Source organism: Microtus ochrogaster, chromosome 4 (genome assembly GCF_000317375.1).
Source record: "Microtus ochrogaster isolate Prairie Vole_2 chromosome 4, MicOch1.0, whole genome shotgun sequence".
In the NCBI taxonomy this organism is placed as follows: Eukaryota; Metazoa; Chordata; class Mammalia; order Rodentia; family Cricetidae; genus Microtus; species Microtus ochrogaster.
Window position 1 is genome coordinate 55,480,759 of NC_022011.1, and position 20,713 is coordinate 55,501,471.

At 35.9% G+C, this 20,713-nt stretch overlaps 1 protein-coding gene across 1 annotated transcript in view; it reads right to left on the reverse strand.

Annotated features, from left to right (window-relative positions):
- The window catches only part of Lrp1b (LDL receptor related protein 1B), a 1,800,012-nt gene that overhangs the window by 330,936 nt on the left and 1,448,363 nt on the right, over nucleotides 1-20,713 (reverse strand). The window lies entirely within an intron of this gene.

Genomic DNA, 20,713 nt, shown 5'->3' on the forward strand with positions numbered 1-20,713 from the left:
ATAGATAGATGATAGATAGATAGATAGATAGATAGATAGATAGATAGATAGATAGATAGATGATAGATAGATATAGATAGATGATAGATAGATGGTAGATAGGTAGATATAGATAGATGATTGATAGATAGATGATAGATAGACGATAGATGATAGATAAATGATAGATAGATATAGATAGATGATAGATAGATATAGATAGATGATAGATAGATAGATAGATAGATAGATAGATAGATAGATAGATAGATAGATAGACAGATACAGCAAAATGGGGTGAAAGGAGTTATTTTCCCATTTCAGAAGTATATCTAGAAGTTAGAAAAAGTTAAATAGTGTTTCATAGGAGTATAAATCAATGATTAAGACTTTTGGACCAGATTTCTTGCATATATTCAAGTTTTAGACACCTATTCAGAACTTACACATTTTAAGAAATATTTAGGAATATCACAATAAATATCTATCACTATCTGTTGATAGAACTGAGTATCTGCTACAAAATGAAGGTTCTTTTGAACAAGTCACTTTATTTTCTGAATTAATACATCCTGAACATTCTTTCTTTTCAATTTTCTAAGGAAACTGAAATTTATCTCCATAGGATTCAAAATGTTAAGGCAAAATTTTTACATCAGATCCATCTACATCCAAAACTTTTTTTCTTAATACTTCCTCATTTGGAGTTGTACTGAAGACAACTATTGCTTATTCTCAATAGAAAACTGCACGGTAACAAGTGAATAAATCTTTTGGTCGCATCTTGTGTGACTAATGAAACTGTAGAACAAGCAATTTGCCATGATAGCCTCCACTCACAAAGTAAACAATGAGTTTAAAATTAATATAGAAACTTAGGCTAGAGACAATGGAAGGAAGACCCTAAAACACATCATGAGGAAATCTGTTCAGGTGATTTTATATGAATAACTTGGTACATTTTGGGAATGAGTATGTGGCTAGTAATTATCCAAGGCACTTCAGATATCAATTAAAAACATCCTGCTTTGTTGGTGTATTTATATATTTTATACCATATATAATTATACTAAATTTACTGACAATGGCTTTAGCATTGGAATCCTTTACCATTCATGGCTAGAATGAGACAGCACAACTCTGAACTCAGAGCAAGCTGAATCATTCTTCATTCATTTTGCATACCCCTGTGCAGGAAAATGTCCTCTTTCTGTCCATTTTCCCCTGCCAGTCAAAAAGAAAGTCACTGGTATGTCAAGTGAGAGGAGATAGATCTCCTCTTCCATGGGTAACAAATCCAGAGCACAGAAGAACATAATGTGTCTAAGTATTCAAGGAATTTGTCTTTGAGTTTGTTTCTTCGTATGACAACCTGACTGGTGGTTTAAATAAAAACGTGCCTCGTAGGCTCTGATTTGAATGCTTAGTCCCTAGTTTTTGTTACTGCTTTGCGAACCTTAACAAATGTAGCTTGCTGAAGGTAATATGCCATTTGGGGAAGACCTTGTAGTTCAAAATCCATTCCCAATTTGCTTTTGTTGCTTCCAGTTTACTGTTTAAGATTAGAGTACTCAGCTTGTGATTCCAACTACTGTACCAACAAATTACTTCCCTTCTTTTCCATGATAGACACTTATCCCAGTGCAACCATATGAAAACAAAATTCTTCTTTCTTTAAGTTGGCCTCATCATAGAATTTTATCACAACAATATAAAATTAATTAGTTCACTGACAGTTCAATAAACTGGAATCTGATACTATATTTTACAAAGTTTCAGTAAAGCATTTCTTCCACCCCTAAAAGAATTCCCCACTAAAAAGAACAAACATGAGTTTGCATATAAAATTAAATGGCACCTCTCAAAAGTGTGGAGTTTATATGGTATTCTATGCACATACGCACAATCACCTGTGTAAGCAAATCTTATGATACTTTTCAATATTGTGGCATCATACGGCATGTGTATATCGACATATTCACACACCTATATGTGTTTTCTCAATGAGCTTTTTAAATTGGTCCATCAAACAGAGTAAGAAGTTGGAGATTCTGATCCTAGTAGGCATTTGGATAGTTAGCATAAAACCATTATTTATGTGATCAGTTATCACAGGAGGTTGGTACAGAGTTACATGCTGCTGGAACTTAAGATAACAAGTCTGCTCCAGAAACTCCACATTTCTCTGCACAGACGATAATTATTTTGGGGGGAGGGGATATTGTGAAATCAGAGCTTCCTTATCATGTACACTTGCTATCACCTAAGTAAATAAAGAACCCTTTCTTCCTTAACTAATTAATATGTATCAATTTGTCTTAATCAAGAGAGACCTAGTTGATTTTATAGAAATGAGAGGGGTGCTAATGAATGAATTAATGAATGAATGAATGAATGAATGGAGCTGAAAACGTAGTTAACACCACGTACACAACTACTTCCTTTATATTAATGTCTATATTAACAGTGGTAAATATTACCACTTGTCATCGCCTACCAATAAATTTTTTAACAAATAGCCAAGGACTTCACTTGAGTGTAAATTTCTCCCTGTTCTAGTTTTGCTTTCTGTTATAATAACAAACACCTGAACCAGAAACAATTTTGGTAGGAAAAGGTTTATTTCAGCTTGCAGATTTTAACTTATCTTGAATGGATGACAGAGCAGAGACTCAGGAGAGTGTCATGGAATTTAGGCATGGAGCACAAGGGATCGATACTGACTGATTGCTTTTGGCATACTCAGCTGATTTTCTTACAGTGTAGGCTAATCCAGCAAGGGATGGGTCCTACTCCATCAACCAGCAATTAAGAAACTATCCCCATGGACTTGCTCATTTGTGATAAAAGCAATTTCTCTGCCTAGGCTCCCTCTTCCCAAGTTACTCTAGTTTGCATCAAATTGACAAAAACTAACCAACACAATCACATTACAATTGATGAGGAATGGTAGCCTAGCCATCCCCTTACGTGTATATTGCTATAAAGGTAGGAGAAAAATTCACTTAGTGGAAAAATAAGTGTGCTTTCAATGACTCTGCTCCTTCTCTGGCTAAAAAGAATTTAGTAGAAAGTCAACAAGAAGTGTTTATGTCAGGAACATACTAAAGCTGAAAAGAGTCTTGTGCTACTGTTGACTGGGTACTATGTTCCTTCTCATTGCATTATGCCCTGGGCTGAAGGACCTGAGCTTACTGTCTGAGACTATACCACTGATGTGGAACAATCCAGGATTTTATGGGTTGTTTGTTTGAAAAGTATAAGTTATTTTGACAAAGAGAAATAGCTTTAATTTATAACTACAGGAAAAAGCTTAAAGTAAGTGCCTTGTGGACATAATACTCTCCACATGTCTTAACTTTGCTGTTCCCCAAAGAGCAAAATTCTAAGTTAGTTTCACAATTTTCTGTTGTTGATATTTTTAAATAATTTATGTATTTCCTCTTTGATTTGTGCCTAACAAAGCACTGCTTTACTTATATTAGATCTAAATTGTATCATTTTATTAAAAATATATCAGTACACTTTTCTCTCTTTCTCTCACAGTCTCTACAATTCATTTACAAAGTTGTATGTTTATTAAGAAATATAGAGTCAATTCTAAGTACCTACAAATGACATGGACATTTAAAAAGAAATATATTTCACCTCCATCACCTATATAGTCTTACATCCCCACAGGAAAGTAGAGGCAGAGTTAAATGATGGGTAGTAATACAAGACAAAAAGAACCAATAGCCTGGAAAAGAGACAAGAACGCAGACATGCATGATACTGACATGCCAGGTAGGGCAATCACAACTTCTCCAGCTCCAATCAGATTAAAGGATTTTCATGCTTTTCTTCAATGTAAACAAAATAAAAAAATGTATTAGCACATTCCTGACATTTTGCTAATGTCAGTTGACTTACAAGATTGACAAAACTAGATTCAAACGCTAACAGATACCACAAAGCCTTTTGACAAACAGCTTTGGAATTAGAGCTCTACATGGCAGAAATTTGGAATGGCGAAATAAATCTTTGGACCTTGTGTACTCAAGCGATGTCTTAATTATCTCATTCACAGTCAACCTAAACTCCAATGATCTTGGAACAGTCTAACTTTATTTACCTGGGTCTTCTTGATTGACCTCCAAGGCCTTAAATTCAGCAAGATTAGAGACTCTAAACAGTCCAATGCTCTGAAAGCAGCCAGATTTACTAGATACCAACCTTATGATAATTTTTGATTCCCATCCTGAGAAAAGACTATCAAGTAGACAGACAGATAATAGCAATCTTGGAGGCAATTTCAGATAGAACTTCAATTTCTCTGATGACATCAGAAAGGGAATTATCACAACTCTCCTCTTTCTTAGTATTTAAACCCATATGAAAAATAGAGGTATCTGGGCTTTGTTGAAGCTCATTGAGGAAAATCTTTTTCACCTTGCTTGAAAGAAAATGATCAGATTGTACCTATAACCTTGTTAAAAACTTGATGTTCCAAAAGGGGTAAAATATTGTATACCATTGTGTTCTCTCTTAATAATTAATCTAGTTATGCCATCAGTCACATAAGCAGGAGACCCTATCTCTGGAAAGCTGATTCATCCTGCTAACATGCTAAGCAGATGAGAGGAATAATGCCCCTTAATGTGATAACATGGTTACATATTCTCCATAACTGCCTCCTTTTGTGCAGTTTGCCTTCAGATATTAACTGCTAAGCTTCCAGCTTTTCTGAGTTCTCCCTCCTTCTATTGCTTTCTATTTCCATTCTTCTTTGGAAACTAAGTGTACTTTCCCTGGCTTTCTTGGATTTCTAAGTTGTGTTTTGTTTGTTGTTGTTGTCTTTTGTTTTCTGTTTTTTCTTTTTTTTTTTTTTTTTTTTCTGAAGACCCTTGTGCCCATTGATTTGTTTGCAAAACTTCCTTGGGGAATCTGGCAGTTTCTCAGAATTCTAACTACAGATGAATATTTTTCTTTAGAAACTAGCTAAAATCAAAAAAACATACTTGTCCTGACATTCTGCACATTTTCATTTTCTATGATGATATCCAACAACACACACATATACACAAACACACACATACCTAGAAACACACACAAACACACTTTGTGGTTGAACATGCCTACTTTTATGGGCTCTCACTTAAACTGTATGATTCTTTTCTCATCTGCTACTCCCTCTGCCTGATAGCTGTCAAGATTTAGTTTGCCTTACCTGTTATTTTACTCTGAGATTCTAATAAAATTGCCCTAAGGCTTCTTTTTGACTCCATTAAAAAAAACATTTTTATCAACAAAACCAAGAGAAACAAAAAGGATGATCCCTTATTACAGTAACTATGCAAACAATAAAGGAATTGTTAAAGTATCCAGGCTGCAAAGCAAGAACAAAAAATATAACTATGGGTTTCACTCTCTTATATTTACAAAATGTCAAGTTACTGGGAAGTGACTTATTGAAGAATAGAAGCTTTTTAAATGATCATCATTATAATAATACTATAAACAAACACACACACACAAAGACATTCAAAATAAAAATGTGACTGAATGTAGAAGGTAAAGTAGAAAACTGTTGAATCAGGTCATCTTCTGCACATCTTCATGTCTTATGAAGATGATAAAGTACAGACAAAAAAAAAGAAACTGCAGACACATGGAGTTCATCAAAGTTAAAAATGTACACGCTTAGCCAGGTGGTGGTGTTATTCTTCTTTAATTCCAACACTCAAGAGACAGAGGCAGGCAGATCTCTGTGAGTTTGAGACCAGCGTGATCTACGGAACAATTTCTAGGACAGCCTCCAAAGCTACAGAGAAATCCTTTCATGAAAAACAAAACAACAAAAAAAAAAAAGAAAAAGAAAAAAAAATGTTTATGCTTCAAAAGATATCACTACAGTTCTTCACAAAAAGATTTCACTCATATTAGAAGAAAAAATATTTGCAAATCATTTCCAACACAACAGACATATTATTTTCAATATATCAAAGAGCTCCTACAACTCAAGAAGAAAGTAGCATATAAGGCAGATGGAAAGTGATCAAAGCCTATAAACAGACATTTTTAAAAGGTATACAAACAGCTGGCAGCCACATTAAAGTGGATCAACATTCCTAGCCACAAGAAACACACCAATAAAAATCACACTACATTTCCACTATAATGCCAATAACAAAGACAGGTTTTTGCAAAGCTGTTGAAGAACTGAAAATATCATACGTTATTGATGGGAATTAGAAACTGTTCAATCTCACTGTAAAATATTTTGAATATGGAGTCAGCATATTTCCGGCAATTCTAATGGTAGGTGTAAATCCAAGAGAAATGAAAGCATGCATCCAAGTACACTACTTTTCACAGCAGCGCTGCTCATAACAACCAGAGGCAGAAATCATCCACATGCCAATCAAATGACAAGTGCATGAATAAGGTAAAAATATGACACAATGGAGTGCCATTAAGGAATAAAATATGAATGTCTGGTATATAATTAAACACAGGAAAGTCTTAAATGGTATCGTACTGAAAAAAATAGGTAAGTTGTGAAAAAACATGTGCATTTTCTTTTCATGTTCTTGTCCTTTCTTTATTTTAAAAAAGTTTTTTCTTTTTTCATTTTACATACCAACTCCAGTATCCCCACACCTAAACCCCATCCCAACCCCCACCCACTCATCAGAGGGTGGTATACCAACTTGAGGCATGACCAAGCCCCTCCCCCTGTATCAAGGCTGAACAAGGTGTCCTAGCATAGGGAATGGGCTCCAAAAAGACAGTTTATGCCCTGAAATAAGTCCTGTTTCTATTGTCAGCCCCCTACAATAGATCAAGCGACCGCATTTGTGCATTTTCATAAAATGTGGATTATTAGTCTTCTTTTTAGCCAATTCTAGCCAATTCTCTTTCCTGACTCCTATGTGAGCAACAAATGATTTTAGGAAACCCCAGCATTGTAAGGAAGTGGAATGTTACCTCAAAGTGGGACTGTGGGATGCAATTTCTGAGAGACTGTCACCCATGATTGGGTGAGATTTTACAGAACTATGGTTATATGGGAGTGACCAGTGTTTCGGTGTGTAAACTCTTACATGTCGCTCAAGTTGGACAATGTTTTGTTCATTTATTTGGTCTCTCCTTTTTGCTCTATCTAATGTTTGTTCCTTCCTGGAAAATATTAAAGGAGAAAACCTCTGTTTATACTTAAATCACATTAACAGCTTTATTTCTCTATTCATCATCATAACCTTCCCATTCTTAAATTCTGTAACAATTTGAAGATCAATAATTTTTTATGAATCTAATTCACTAAAAGCTAACTGTTGGAAAATCAATAATATTGTCTATTTTTTATCAAAAGGCAATTCTATTGTAAGAAAACTTTTTTTAAAAAAATAATTGAGTGCATACCTTGAACACAGAGAATTCCTGGAAAAATTCAACATGTATTGTAAATGTTGGGAAAACCATGACATGGTCCCAAAACACTATTGTTTATGAAAATAACAAACTAGGATTAATGATGGGAAAAGGGTGTCATTTAAAGCACCTGTTGGCAAAAAGATTCCTCTCTTTCATGCACTTAGAACCATGCCTGAGGCGGGGGGGGGACCTCAAGAGAAAAAAGAGTATAATTCACCAGAAGGGGCTGAGTGAGAAATAATTCTAATCTTCCCTTTCCTCTCTTTAATTAGGCTTCTTATTAAAATAACTGTTTTCCATAAAAAAAAAAAAAAACTTGTTTGCTGGAATGTGTCACTGTGTTCAACAAAGGCACATTTTATCATTTGCCAAGGAGCATTGGTTCTCTTGTTGGAGAGCATTTCAAATATTTTCACCGCAGAAGGGAATCTTTGTTTTACATTGTACAGAAGAACGGTTCTAAGTATTAATTTTCCCAAAACCGGAGTGTTGGATTTACTGAAAGTTGATATAAACCAGTCCAGCCAAAGTGATTATTTCCTGGGTCAATGAAGTTGATGTTATTGATGAATATCTCTCTTTGTCTGAGTTCCCTCCTGCTCCACTCAGCCTATGTTACAACCTTCCTGTTCTATTTTTCAACGGAGGAGCAGTCATAGAAAAGAGTCTGTCACCCTGTATCCTCAACAAGTGGCTGGAATGGTAGATCCAAAGGTGACTATTTCCCCCTGTCAGAAGAAGTCACTTTCTTTCTGTCTGGCAGAGGTGGACAAATGGCCACCTATGGTACCCATTGACATACAAAGGCTCATGCTGTCTTTCTGATTCTTCCAGTACTACATGTAAAAATGTAAAAATAGAGGCAGTTCTCAATATATATGGCTTACTTCATGGTTACCAAATTTTACCTAGATAATGCAAGTATTTATTGATTTCTCTCTGTTTTTTATGGAAATTAATGTTCACTAATGTATATCTCTATCTATTGCTTTGTATTCCTCCCTTTGGTCAATCAGAAAAACAAAACAATACAAAACCTAGCAATTTTCAATGCCAAAATACACAAAGAACTTAAAATTTTAGAATATTTGTTAGCACTCTTAAAGAAGAGGTTAACTCTCCAACTGGCATGTTCTTCTAAAATAGAAGGAGGTTGGGTTAGACCTACTCTTTTTTGGGAGCGGAGGATTCGGTATGACCTTGGAAGAAAAATGCTGCTTTTCTGTCAACAAATCTTGTTGATAGAATAGTGTCTGGCAGAAATAAGAAACAACTCCCAAGGAAGATAGCAGGCAAACATACCAAAGGTGGTTGAATCCTGGTTCAGCTCATTATCTTTGGTAACTCCCTTTGTCTCCAGCCTCTTAAACCTTTTTTTTTTCTTACTTAGTTTTTATTTATAATCATAAACTTAACTTGAAATCCAGCTAGACTTGAAGGAGAATGAGGAAAATATGGAAGCTAGCATAATCCTTCATAGACTTATGAACAGGCTTGACTTCAGAGAGATTCAAATTATTCTCAAGTTGATAATAAACTATAACCATTACATTTGTGGTTTTACTGTTGTTTTTTCTGTTTTAAAACTTCTAGCTTTTGCAAAAAGACTACTGTGAGTTTAAATTCAATTTGGAATCATAATAAGACCATATCTAAGGAATAGAGCAAGCAAGCAAACGAATAGCTAAATCCTACATTTAAGACAAGATTTTAGAGTGATTTGATTATTATCTAAACTGATGCAGAACTAATAGCATAGGCCTGTAATTCTAGCCACTCTGGAGACTGAGGTAAAATCATCATAAATTCAAGACTTATACAGCTACAGAGTATGTACAGTGTTAGCCTGTGCAATGTAGGGGGACTTTGTGTAACAAGTAAAAATGAGAAGTAAAAAAAGTAAAAATCTGGATATTATGATAGTTCAGTGACAGGCAGTTACCTCTGTCTCCTGTTATTATTACATAAAACTAATAATTGTAGTAAAGATTTAGTCTGGGTTGATTCTCAGTGTGTCAGGCTTTCTGGAACAATTGGAGCAGAGCACTGGCATTGATAAGATTAGAATAGCTCCAATATGACCAGTAAATCATTAATTCCAAGACACAAAGAACATCACTAATTCTAAGGTGTCCAAAGCCTTAGAATTGCTAGGGGAGAAAGAAGACCAACACCTAATGTACTGAAGTAGAAAATGACATGAAATCTACCCTTCTTATGTTCTTGATAAGAGATATGTCTGCTTATTATTAGGCAGAGAACAAAACAACCACCTCCAAGATCAACACTCGTGGTGAAAAACAATCCCAGCAGAGATTTATTCACACAGAAAGTAATAGAAAAATATTCTACTACATCACGTTAATCGAACTAAGATGTATGTGTTTGCAGGGTTCTCTTATTCATCACATTTTATTATGCTTTCTTCCACTATTCTTTGCTTTATCAATGTGTAAATAATACTCTTTACAGGACTGAATCCTTAAATAAATAATGGCTGGTGTTTTATTTTGTGATATTGTAGTCTCATATTTGTGGTGTTTTATAAACTGTATACATCTATTATGTAGAGGAGACAAAGTAATAAAAATCACCCTTCAAAATATAATCATGAGTGAGCAGTTGAACTAAGGACTTTTGGGAATCTAACAAACAGCAATATATGGGCTATGAAAGAAAATCTAGCATTCAATGGGGTTCATCAGCTATTCTCTAGTAATAGAACAGTAATTTCAACAATATGTACTTTGGTGTCTCTCATCTGTGAAACTTTAAATAATCAATGAGATACATGCAACTGAACAGAATACATAGTTATGTATGTATGAACAGAATACATAGTTAAGACATAACTTGTTAGAATGATTCTCAGCTCCTGTGATTTCCATCCTAGAATTTACAAGTATGCTATAGACTTAACATAGAAAAGAACTATTACCTGTGTTTTTTGTTTGTTTGTTTTTCCATATGAAGTTGGGTATTGTTCTTTCAAGATCTGTGAGGAATCGTGTTGGGGTTTTGATTGGGATTGCATTGAATCTGTAGGCTGTTTTTGGTAAGACTGCCATTATTATTATGTTGATCCTACCTACCCAAGAACATGATAGATCTCTCCATTTTCTGATATCTTCTTCAATTTCTTTCTTCAAAGACTAAAAGTTCTTTTCATACAGGTCTTTAACTTCATTGGCTAGCATTACCCCCAAGATATTTTACGTTATTTTTGGCTATTGTATAGGGTGGTGTTAAACAATTCTGTACCATAAAGGAACCTCCAGAGGCATCAGCATCCCTGCCTTCAAGCTCTACTGTAGAGCTACAATAATGAAAACAGCTTGGTATTAGCATAAAAACAGACAGGTGGCCCAATGGAATTGAATCAAAGAATCTGATATTAATCTACACATCTATGAACACCTGATTTTTGACCAAAAAAGCTAAAATAATACAATTGAAAAAAGAAAGTGTCTTTAACAAATGGTGATAACATAACTAGATGTCAACATGTAGAAAAATACAAATAGGTCCATATCTATTCCCATGTACAAAACTCAAGTCCAAACGGATCAAAAAATCAATACAAATCTAGTCACACTGAACCTCATTAAAGACAAAGTGGGAAGTAACCCTGAACACATGGACACAGGAGACCATTTCCTAAATATAATACCACTAGCACAGACATAGAGAGCAATAATTAATAAATGGAACCTCCTAAAGCTGAGAAACTTATTTGAGAAAAAGGAAACTGTCACCAAGACAAAACGGCAGCCAACAGAATGGGAAAAGATCTTCAATAACCTCACATTGGACAGAGGACTGATCTCCAAAATATATAAAAAACTCAAGTAACTAGACATCAAAATATCAAATAATCAAGTAAAAAATGAGGTATAGATCTAAACAGAGAATTCTCAACAAAAGAATTGCAAATGGCTGAAAGACACTTAAGGAATTGTTCAATATTATCATCCATGAGGGAAATGCAAATCAAAATGACTGAGATGCCATCTTACACCTGTCAGAATAGCTAAGATAAAAAACGATGATAGTTTATGCTGGAGAGGATGCACAGTCAGGGGATCACTCCTCCATTGCTGGTGGGAGTACAAAATTGTTCAACCACTTTGGAAATCAGTATGGTGATTTATCAGAAAATTGGGAATCAATCTATCTCAAGACCCAGAAATACGAGTCTTGGGCACATAGCCAAATGAAGCACACTCATACTGCTGTGAGACAATGGTCTATACCCGGTCACTTGTATTTTAAATAAACACTGATTGGCCAGTAGTCAGGCAGAAAATATAGGTAGGATAAACAGGCAGGATGCAGAGGCAGGGCAATGAGAATTCTGGGAAGAGCAAAGTTTCAGTGAGCAGTCATCACCCAGGCAGAGAGGAACCCAGATCCAGAGCAAACAGGATGTGACTGCCTCCCCAAAAAAGGTACCAAGCCACGTGGCTAACACAGACAAGAATTATGGGCTAATATAAGTTATAAGAGTTAATAAGGAGCCTGAGATACTAGGCCAATAAGTTAATAATCAATGTAGACCTCTATGTGATTTCTTTAAGACCTAACAACTGCAGGAACTGGGCAGGACAGAAACATCAGTCAATAGAATGGAGTGTCAATATGGGGCTGATCAAATTCCCTTAAAAGCCTGAGAGAAACCTCAGTCAGCACTCATACTACAAGGACATTTGCTCGACTGTGTTTATAGATAACCGGAACTTGGAAACAACATAGATGTCCCTCACCTGAAGAATGGATAAAGAAAATGTGGCACACTTACCCAGCAGAGTAGTACTTGGTGGTAAAAACTAACGTCATCTTGAAATTTGCATGCAAATGGATGGAACTATAAAAACTATCCTGAGTGAGGTAACTCAGACCCAGAAAGACAAAGCTGATATGTACTCATGGGTGGATATTAGATGTAAAGGATAACCAGCCTATGGTTCACAACCCCAGAGAAGCTAGATAACAAGGAGAAACATAAGAGAGACATCCATGGACTTTCAGTCAAGCATCACATCCTCAAAACAGTCCAGTCATAGACAAATATGTTGGGTTGTCTTTATACTAGACTGTTTTTGGCCTGAACACCAACGCTTGGACATATCTTCTTTGGAATACAAAGATTAAAATATTAATTTTTAAATATCAAGTCTTTTCCCATTCAAAGTCATTTTGGGGAGATATAAAAAGCCAAATATAGTTCTGTTTCCACACATTATGTTGAAATATGTAAGCAAATATGTTTGCTTGTGTGAAGAGTCAGAGGTCAATTTCAGATATCTTCCATTGTTCTTTATCTTATTTTTAAAACTGACTCTTTCTCTCCTTGAACCTGAAGCTCACCCATCTGTCAAAACTAGCTGTGTTGCAAGTTCCAGCCATTGACTGTACTCTTAGTATCCCTCAACCGTAAGGCTAGAAATGCATCATCATTCCCAAGTATTTACATGGATGCTCATCATGTAATCTTAGAATTTTTTTTTATTGAGAAAAGGAAAAAAAAAACAAGTTTCCACCTCCTCCCAGCCTCCCATTTCCCTCCCCCTCCTCCCACCCTTCTCCCCCTTCCCCCACTCCTCTCCCCCTCCCTCTCCAGTCCAATGGGCAGTCAGGGTTCCCTGCCCTGTGGTAAGTCCTAGGTCCTCCCCCCTCCGTCACCTTCCTAAATCTTAGAATTTTTATGCTTGTACGTCACACACTTTGCTGACTAACCATTGCCCCAACCTCCAAATATGTTTCTTTAAGAGATATTTTTCCAGGATTTTTTTAAGGGTGCAATGTTACACTGAAAGTGATGTTTGTCTACTTATCTGCTTTTTTGTTTTAGAAATTAATAAGATTAATAGCTAATGGACTAATTTTTGACAAATAGAAACAATGCAAATACTTAGGCACTGAATACAATTTAAAATTTAATTTCATCTGCATTGTTTAATAGATACATTTAAAATCAATGTAAGCATTCTTTATAAATAGTAAATTTTATTTGTATTTCTATTATAAATGAATATTTATTGATGTTGATAAACATATATTTTATTGAAATAAGATTATGGCATTAATTAGATTATTTTCAATGATTTCTGCATACTTCCTAGAGGTATTGATTGTTGTCACCAAAAGCTTTTCACATTGCCTATCAATCTATCCTTGAGGTGTGTTGACTATCACCTTTTGAAACATAGGACCTAATGTGACTGACTATCTTCCTGAAAGACAGTGGCCATTTGAACATGGTGTAAAACATTAAAATACTTTGATAGTATAATATCTTCTGGTTACCCTTATATTGTGATTTTTTTTTCATTGTCAGTCTTATTGGTGAGTAGCTACACATTTTGTTTTCTTGAACATGAATCAAGGAATATGCACCTTTTCTTAGCACCTGTTGAAGTCACTTTTCCCAACACAATATCAACATTATCACAATTATTTGATGGTAATATCTTATCAGTACTTCTGCCCAGTGCATACCTATTTCATCTTAGTTACATAAAAGCTGCTGACTGTTCCTCAACTAGCTATTTTATTAAATGATGTTTTCTGTTTTTTCTCACATAACACTTAGTTTCTTTTGATAACTCACCTATTTAATACCACTGCTCCTCTCCTCTTTTTTCTCACATATTATTTGTTCAATTTTTATTATATTGAATGCTATCTAAATGTTTTCTATCCAACTCTAACTTTTCATTAAATTTTATAATTATATTCACCTATCAATTAATAGATCTTTTAATTCAGGAAAAATATAAAAATAGAAAAGTTATTTTCCTTAACTTTAACTGCTTAAGTTAATACACTCATCTTATGTAAATATTATCTATCATTCAAGAAAACAATAATGCATTTCTCTTTTAAGTTTTTCTTGTTTCTTTTTGTGTGGTATATTAGTCAGTGTTTTTAATCAAAGCACACTTTGTCAGTTTGTCTTCTTAAGCCTATTCATTATAATCATGGACAGCAATTCATGCCTGAGCTCTGTCCCCACAAGGCCTATAAATGTCATATTTGTCAAGCCAAGCTGTGACTCACACGCCAACTCGTATGTACCATAAAACACATATAATATCTATTAAAATTGTGTCAGGACCTAAAAATAAACATGGGCAGGTTATTGGATCTCTCCATCCTTATTTCAAGTGTGGTTTCATGGAATGAATCTCCTTTTCTGCTTTTCACTATGAACTTGGTTCTTTTGATGCATTAAGGACAGGTGGTTTTAAACCTGAATTTTGGAAGCAAAGACTGTGATATAAAATCTGGCATGATTTTGATATTCAAGTTTGTATAAAGAAAGATTAAGAACTCTATTAAGGTAAAAGAAAAATTGAGGCAGCAGGGTTTTGTTGTAGGTGCTGCTCCTGATTTTACACATACACTTAGTTATGAAAAACGTCTTGTTATGTAAACATGACTAACACAGCATTCCCTATGTATAGCCCAGACTTGTTTGGAACTTACAGCAATGCTCCTGCCCCAGTTTCCTAATTTCTCTAATTATAGTCATGAAAGCCTGTACACTCAACTACAAAGATTCATTGCTCTTGTGTCTTTTAAAAAGCTTATGATATATTCTTTATGTGTGTGTGTGTGTGTGTGTTAAGCTGTAAGTCAAAGGATACTAAGCCCATAGTTCATGATCCTAGAGAAGCTAAGTAACAAGGCGAACCCTAAGAAAAACATACATAGATCCAACTGGAAAGAAGAAATAGACAATAACACCTGACAAAGTTGGGAGCATTAAGGTGGGAGACAAGAGAGGGTGGAAAGGGAAAAGAAGTTGAGGAGAGAGGAGAACTTGAGAGAACAGGATACTTGAGATGGAGGGAGGACAGAGATGAAAGCAAGAAAGAGATATGTTGATTGAGGGAGGCATTGTGGGGCTGGCAAGAAACATGGCATTAGCGAAATTCCCAGGAATCCCCAAGGATGACCCTAGCTAAGACTCAAAGCAATAGAGGAGAGGGTACCCAAACTGGCCTTGCCCTGTAGTCAGGTTGATGAATACCTTAAATGTCACCATAGAACCTTCATTCGGCAACTGATGTAAACAAAGCCAGAGACATAAAGCAGAGCACTGGGCTGAGCTCCCAAAGTCCAATTGAAGAGTGATAATAAGAGCAAAGATGAGACCATGATGGGGACACTGACTGAAACAGTTTAATTGAGCTATGAGAGCTCATTAACTTCAGCAGGACAGGGAAGGAACCAACATAGGTCAAAATTAGTACCTCTGAATGTGGGTGACTGTTGTATGGCAGGGCAGACTGCAGGGCCCCTGACAGTGGCACCAGGATTTTTACCTACTGTTTATACTAGCTTATGGAAACCTATTCTCTTTGGAAGTATACCTTGCTTAGCCTAGATATAGTAGGGAGGACCTTGACCCTTCCCCCAAAGCAATATGCCTTGCCCTCTCTAAATAGGGATGGGGGTGGAAAGGTAGGTAGAAGTAATGCGAGGAGGGGAGGGAGTGGAAACCGACATTGGTATGTAAAATTGAAAAAGATAGTTTCTTCTTTTTTTAAAAACAGAAATTATAAAAAGACATATAATAAGGTTTTTATGTTAGCTTCATCAGGCGATGAAAGGAGACAGAGACAGAGACCCACATTGGAGCACCGGACAGAAATCTCAAGGTCCAAATCAGGAGCAGAAGGAGAGGGAGCATGAGCAAGGAACTTAGGACCGCGAGGAGTACACCCACACACTGAGACAATGGGGATGTTCTATTGGGAACTCACCAAGGCCAGCTGGCCTGGGTCTGAAAAAGCCTGGGATAAAACCGGACTCACTGAACATAGCGGACAATGAGGACTACTGAGAACTCAAGAACAATGGCAATGGGTTTTTGATCCTACTGCACGTACTGGCTTTGGGGGAGCCTAGGCAGTTTGGATGCTCACCTTTCTAGACCTGGATGGAGGTGGGGGTTCCTTGGACTTCCCACAGGGCAGGGAACCCTGATTGCTCTTTGGGCTGACGAGGGAGGGGGACTTGATCAGGGGAGGGGGAGGGAATTGGGTGGCGGGGAAGAGACAGAAATCTTTAATAAATAAATAAATTTAAAAAAAAAGAATATCACATATATACACACTACCATAAAATACAATAGGAAAAATATACTGTAGTAATTTTTTGTGAATCTCCACCACCGCCACACACATACACTCCTTGCACTCACCTTTTTGCAAGGCTAAGTCATTTGTTAGAACATAAACAATTGCATAGAGGTTGGCTTGGAGCAGGTCCAGAGCAAAATTACAGTTGATGTTTGGCTATTTTCAGTCTCCTTAGCAGCTCCTCCTTTCACATCACTCTCTGACGGACCTAACATTCTGTGACTACCGTGGAACACACTTTGAAATGTGTGATGTGACCAGACTGCAAGCTTCTTCCAACCAAAAGTCTGGTGACATCAGATAGCACCTGAGGTTGTTAGCAGGGATTGCTCCACTTTGTTTTAACCTACCTGCTTTATGTTTCTATTAATATATTTGAAAAGTGTCTCAGTTTATTATTTTGTTTGTTCTGTTACTACAGAAAATGTCATCAAGATGTCACAATATTGGAACATGAAAATTGAGAAGACTTGACTATGTATTCCCAGGCCACAAACTCATTCGGGGCTGCAGAATAAACTATCTCTTACTGCAAAGTGAAACATGTGTTTTCCTTTGTCAATCTCATTTGGGTACCCAATGAAAATACCAATAAAAAAATTAAAGATTTGCCTTTTAAATTGACTCTTCATTGAGCCTTTTAATGATTTTATAATATTGAACCTTGTTTCTGAACTTTGAAATGTCTCTCTTTAGAGTCCCTCCATTTCAGTCATTCCTCAATTTACTTTGACTATTGATGTTTAGATGCCAAAAAGTATTTGAGGAGGGGGCAAGATCATGAGCTAAACTCCTGGGTCATGCATCTGTCCTGTTTATGCTATAGAGTGACACTATGTATAAAAAAAACTAGAATAATAATGTGATACAATATTAATGAACTTAAGTGAGTATCATTACAGAAAAGGCAAAAGCTTGAAAGCATTTTAACTAGGTTGCCTATGTAATTAACGTAAACGGATTGTTTGTTTAGAAAGGCAAGACAAGTGTACGACTCCCACAGTGTCTCATTCTGTGTTTTATTCCCTTTTGTTTCTCTGTTCCTAGATTTTATGATCATCATAGTCTTGGTTTTCGCTATACATCTATTGACACCTCATGTTCATATAACCCAAGGCTCTTAGTGATATTTGGAGAGTTCATGGCTTTACCTATAAGTACTATCATTAAAAACCCTTCTCCCACATCAGGCTTCAAGATCTATCCTGGTAAGTGGATGGATCTAGAAAAGATCATTTTCATGTATCCCGCTGAAAGACAAATTACGTCTCGCTGGACACTCCTAGCTCTAAATCTTCAGCTGTGAGTATATATCCTGAAGTAACTTTAGGAAGAAGAAAGACAAACAGAATTTTGTAGAGGGTTTTGTGACCCTCTTACCTGTTGGGCAAACAGGGATTGGGAGAAAAATAGAGCAAGAGAAAGATGAGGAGGAGAAAGGAGAAGGAAGATAAGGGAGGAGGAAGAATCACAGTCCCGTGCTTGTAAGAAGTTTTCCTCCCCTATAAAAATAGAACAAGGCAATGCCACCGTCCTCCTTCAGTTCCATTTATCTGTAAGGATTGTCCTCAGAGAAATATCTGCTCACTAGGCTTCTCTACCCTAGGCTCTCCTCTTGCCCTTGTATTGCAACACAGTCCAAACTTCTAGTTTCCTATTTTAAACTGTATCAAAATGACTTTTACACCTATCTCTTTAACTATTTGGCACCTTCCAGATTTAAAATTCAGAATATAAAACACATTACCACACTGATAGAGTCATTTTCCACATCACTAGATCTCAGGGTTGACAGGTTGTGAATAGATGATGTTTGCTCAGTTCTCAAATGAAATGCTTAGAGACTATTCTGTGGTTTAAATCAGGTCAGGACAGTGTTCTATGTGGTGTGTGTGTGTGTGAACATTTAGCTTCTTCTTTTCTAAAATGTTAATTTAGAACTACAAAGTTAAGTATTAAAATGATGGCGGCATTTAATGTTGCAATTTCCTTGTCTCTATTTCCCCATACATGTGCTCTTATATGAAGACACAGTGACATATTTACAACCTAAACTGTCTTGAAGTATACCAATATAAAATGACACTTTAGGACAAATTTACGGAAGGACATACCACCTAATAGACCTTAGGTTATTAAATTCAACATCCATTTTTATTTTACTTTCATGTATGTATGTTTTGTGTATATGGGGGTGTGGTATATATACATATATTTATGTGCGTAGTACTAGTGCATGAGCAGAAACCAGAAAAATATGCTGGGTGTTCTGCTCTATCAATATGCCGTATTCTCTTTAGAAAGCATGTCTCACTAAATCGGGAGGTAGACTGGTGGCCACCAAGCCTGAACTACCTTCCCGTCACCATCAGTGACAGGGTTACAGAGACACCCAACTATACTTACGTTTTTGTTTGTTTGTTTTCTTGTTTGTTTTTTAGGGGTGGACATTGGTGTAGCTTTGGGGCCTGTCCTAGAACGAGCTCTTATAGACAAGGCTGGCCTCAAACTCACAGAGATCTGCCTGCCTGTGTCTCCCGAGTGCTGGGATTAAAGGTCTGCACCACCACTGCCCAGCTTATACTCATGTTTTATGTAAGTTCAAGGCACTTGAATTTGGTTCCCTAAACTTGCACAGCGAGAGTTCTACCAACACAGTTATATCTACAGCTCCCCATATCCCAGTCTAAATATTATCATGAAGAACATTTTTTCTTTTAATTTTCAAGTTACTTTTTGCCCAGTTCATAAGTTTCCCAAACACTCATTCTTTAAATATTAATTTTTGATTCTCAGATTTTGTTTATATTATAAATTCATCTAAGAAGTAAACATTCATGATTGCACGGAGAGAAACTTTTGCTTTATTGTTGTGACTATTTTGCAGAAAATTTAGTGTGATCTTTAAATATTCGTGTCAATTTTAGAATGATCAGTTATAAATTAGTCATTATTTATGTGTCAAAATATACTTGTAAACTTATTATTATTTTTATTTTTCTATGTCTGGCATTGGGATACCACCTAATGAGTCATTAATCCTGGGAAATGACTGATACCAAGAAGGGGGATATAGGAGTGAGTGGGAGGAACCCTGACTGCTCTTTGGGCTGGAGAGGGAGGGGGAGGGGAGTGGGGGAGGGGGAGGGAAATAGGAGGCAGAGGCAGGGAGGAGGCAGAAATTTTTAATAAAAAAAGAAAGAAAAAAGAGTGAGTGAGAAGAGGATTTCTAATAATGTTTAAATATCTGTGTGAAATTGTCCAAGAATAAACTTAACTAAAAAAATTGCATGCAGAAAATTATTTTAATGAGATATAACAAACAATTTACAAACCAATATTTTATACTTAATATTTGCTCAACAATCTTTTCTTTATTTATTTATACATCAGTTCATGTTACAACAGGCACTGTCTGAATTCATGATTGTTTAATGCTAATTAATTGTGAATGTCATTTCTCTATTCAGTTGCTTTGTAAAAATGGAAATGGAAATAATTAGCTATGCTAACTTTCATCTACCTTACTCAAATACCAATTAAAATTATAGTTGAATTATGGTGTGCAATTACAATGTGAATCTTTCTCTCATGTTAAAGTGAAAATTCTGATCTCAAAGTTTATAAAATATCAAATATGTGATTGACATGCATTAAACATGTATCATAGGCTTGATAAAATTGGCAAATAATTTTTAATTTCATATATATTTTTCAAGGTAAAATTGTGATTATTCTTTATTTGGTTAAAGTGCTTTTTATAACTCAGACTGGATACCTCCTATGTTGTACTCCGTCTTATGACTACCCAACAGCAGAGGGTCCCACTGCATAGAGTGGGCACAGGGGACACGTTGGGTATGAATATGGTAGCACTAAAGAAGAGTACCCAGGAAAGATTGGGATAATAGAAGCATATAGTTGCTTCCACTATACACCCTTCGAAGCAACAGGAGATACTTTTGCTTTCAAACCAGAGCTACTATAAAACAAACCTGGCTTAGCTTTTAAATAGAACATCTTAAGAAGACTGGATGATCTCAAGGATCCCATGCACCCTCCTGAAGGAGTCCAGGGATAATGGAACTGATGGTGTAGGCTTCCTGACAAACCCTGTCTATCTGTATGGCGGCAAGTTTGTAAGGACATTCCCAGCCTGAGACCAGCAG